Raw genomic sequence first — 3,339 nt, 5'->3', positions numbered from 1 at the left:
CCGCTTTGATGGGATCGCCGGAGGGCCAGACTGGATGAGTAATTAGGGCTCTGCAGCTTGCTTTCCTACCCACCCAAACTGCCTACCTCCCAAGGCTCCGCATGGGATGCGGCCTCTAGCAGATGGAAAAACTAAGGATTTAGGGGGAAAAAAAAAAAAAAAAGACAGACTTTGTATGCAGCCCTTAGGCAGCACAGTGCATTTCAGGACCCTGAAATTCAAACCTCTTGTTTTGCTGCTTGTCATGTCTGTGGTGCCCCCGAATTTAGGGACACAGGGTGATTTGTCCTGGCCCCAAGCGGGGCACCTGGGCAAGGGGCTGTGGGGACGGAGGGCTGCCAGCCCTCCCTGCTTGCCCAGCCACCCTTCCTCCTCCTTGTTGCCCCCGATACGCACAGTTTGACCGTTCACTGCGGGCAAACGGCACGAAAATGCAGGCAATCTGTGGGCCTGATCCTGCCGGCACAGGCCGCTTGCAAAACGCTGCAGGATCAGACCCGGCAGTGTTTGCAGTGGGGAGGGCTAATCGCCTACCTTGGCCCCCTTCAAACAATGTCTGGGTAAACAGGCTGACCTTCAGGGCATGTTGCAAGGTCCATAAAGGCAGAGCAAGGGGGAGCAAGCCCCAGCATCCCTCCCGGAGCCACCCTCCCCCTGCCCCAGCCCTAGAAGCCGCAGTATCCCAAGGAAGAAGGGAGGGATACTGCAGGCTGAGATCATCCGCTTGTTTTATTTACGGCAGCCTGCGTCTCTCAAGGGTTTTCCTACCAGAGAGCTTTAAAAAAAAAATTAAATATAAATTACTTGGTGGGGGGCAGAAAAAAAAAAAAAAGACAAATAATCAGGAAACCTTACAGCCGGGCACAGCAGACATCGGCTCCCTCCGGCACTGCGGGTTTGCACTGTGAGACAACACATCCCCGGAGTGAGCCAGCCGCTTCTGGGCTCTTGTTGCCTTAACTGATATTGCCGCTTGTTGGCCATGGCGGCTGGTGGGGCCATCACAGCACCCTTAGCAGTTGCTACTTTTCCCTTTGCAGCCCTGCAACCCCCTGGGCTCTGCCAGGTTGTTTTAAAACAACGATCAGCACCACCCCTTCAAAAAAAAAAGCTGCTTTCTAGCTGCTGGTTTTGCCAAGTTTTGTCACAGAACAAATGTTTGTGATCAAGTCGAACTTCTCCAGAAAGGATTCCTAGCAGAAGTGCTGACGGATGGCAGACACAGGCAGCTCTTCCGGGGGCCCCCCAGCCGTAAGGGTGTGACGTGCCGACGGCATGGTGGGATCCTTCCTGACCTTCAACCCCCTGCATTGCCCGCTTGATTAGGGGCTTTCTTGAGCTTGTTTACTAATTGTGGGAATCATTTACATCTTCGGTAATGTCTGAGTCATCTGCTGCCCTCCATCTGCATACAAAACTCCTGACAGCAGCTGGAGTCATAGAGCTCCAGTCCTTGATCTCACTATCTGAGCCTCCCTAAATTGGGCCAACTTTACAGCCACAGAGATACAGAAATGACCCTGCCGTGCCGCTGCGGGTGCAGCCCCCACAGGAATCAGGCCAGTTTTCTTTGACTGCCGGAATAATTAGTCAAAATTCATACAATCGCCCAAATAAATACAGCAACGCATACCGATCTGCTGATGCCAGCCCCTGCTGCCCTTTGCTGCTGCGCAAGCAGCACGTGCCCAGCACCCAAGCTGCAGGCAGGCTGCCTGCGCCTCTCACTCCTGCCCAGGATCCTACTTTGCAACTGTCTCATCTTGCTCCCAGCTCCACTTCTGCTCAGCTTGTGGGTGCAAGGGGAGATTGCAGCCCCCTGTAAGCTGGGGCTGTGCAGCTATTTCTCCTGTGCAGACACAGGCAGATCCTGCAGCACTGGCATGAGTTGCTTTGGAGCCAGCCTGCTGGGGCTGCAGGAGCAGGCGAGGGCAGGCTGGGATGAGCAGCATCCATACGTCCAGGCCAGGCAAACAGCGGTGGTCTGCTTTAGCAGGTCCTTTGTTTCAGTTGTGAGATTCTCCCAGGCAGAGTTTCTTACTGAAATGAGTCTCTTTTCTCCCTTTGCCAAAGCAAAGGGATTAATTTCTCCGAAAGACTTTTTTTCCCATGTGCTCACACTCCCAGCACTCCTGTGCTGTGGAGCCTCACCATGCCAGCAACTTTGTACAATTGCAATTCGTTCGGCAACACTGAGCCTTTGCTGATTTATTTTGTTCCAGATGCCTAACAATCAAAATAAGCCATAACAAAGCACGGCTTTATTAATATAACTGCATAGCCTGTCAGAAAGACAATCCCAGTCCTGGCTGATGGAGCCAAGGTGCCGAAAGCCCCGATGAGGCATGGGCATTCAAGGGATACCAAAAACCCAGCCGGACATGGCAAGACCTGCTGTGCAACGCTTACAGGAGTGCAAGAAGCATGAACATTTAGTTTAGGAAAAAAACACATTTGCAGAAAGTCTGGCAGGACTTTCCTTCTGTGTTTGGATTAGCTCTTTGTTTCCAAATTTTGGGCACCATTTCCGAAATCAACCAGGTAGGCTAAGGACAGCACTGGAGTCCAAAGATACTAATGCAAATAGCTTAATTTAAGCCAAGCCCAAGCATGTCGCCCTGTCTCTGCAGACCCTCACACTTTAGCTCAGCAGGGTCTGCACTGGTCTGGGGGCCGCAGACGCACCCGTCGGGGAGGACAGGGCACTGTTACAGCAGGGTGCTTCCCTAGTGCGGGGGCATGGTGCGGCCCATCAAATAAGCGAACGGGACACATTCCATTGTGGGCTTTTTTTGCTGTGGACATGGGTATGGAGCTGTCAATCCTTGGGACGTTTCCATTGTGATAATCCTCCAGAATACGGATGCTCTATTAACCCTCTGCTGCCCAGAGCAGAGGTTTCGGCCATCACCCTGCTCTGCAGCCAGAGGCTCCCGTGGGAGGAGGAAGCAAGCAGCTTGCTCTCACCTTGCAGGCTGCCACCAGCCCCCAGGGAATGCATTAGGCAGTGTCCAGCAAGGCTGGGCATTTTCTTAGCACCTCTTATCTGAGGATCTGGAAGCACTTAAAGGAATTTTGCTTCGTTGCCTCTACCAGCTCAGACAGGCTCATTAACATCATTTCTGAGATGAAGGATGGAGTCCCAGAACAGCCGAGTGGTTTTACCTACATCATAAGCCAAGTCAGTGACAGCGCCTTATCTCCCTATCCTTTCCCTGCCTTGTGTTAACGGGAACTTCTCCGTGGAGCCATGCACAAAAAGAGAACAGAGTGGAAACAGCCTGGATGCCCTCCTCCAAAAGCCAGCCTGTGCTGCCGGCTGTGGGCAGGAAGCCTGGC

This window comes from Egretta garzetta, unplaced genomic scaffold, assembly GCF_000687185.1.
Source record: "Egretta garzetta isolate BGI_Z169 unplaced genomic scaffold, ASM68718v1 scaffold56, whole genome shotgun sequence".
Classification (NCBI taxonomy): Eukaryota; Metazoa; Chordata; class Aves; order Pelecaniformes; family Ardeidae; genus Egretta; species Egretta garzetta.
The sequence above is the reverse complement of the archived record's forward strand: the minus strand, read 5'-3'. Positions refer to the sequence as shown.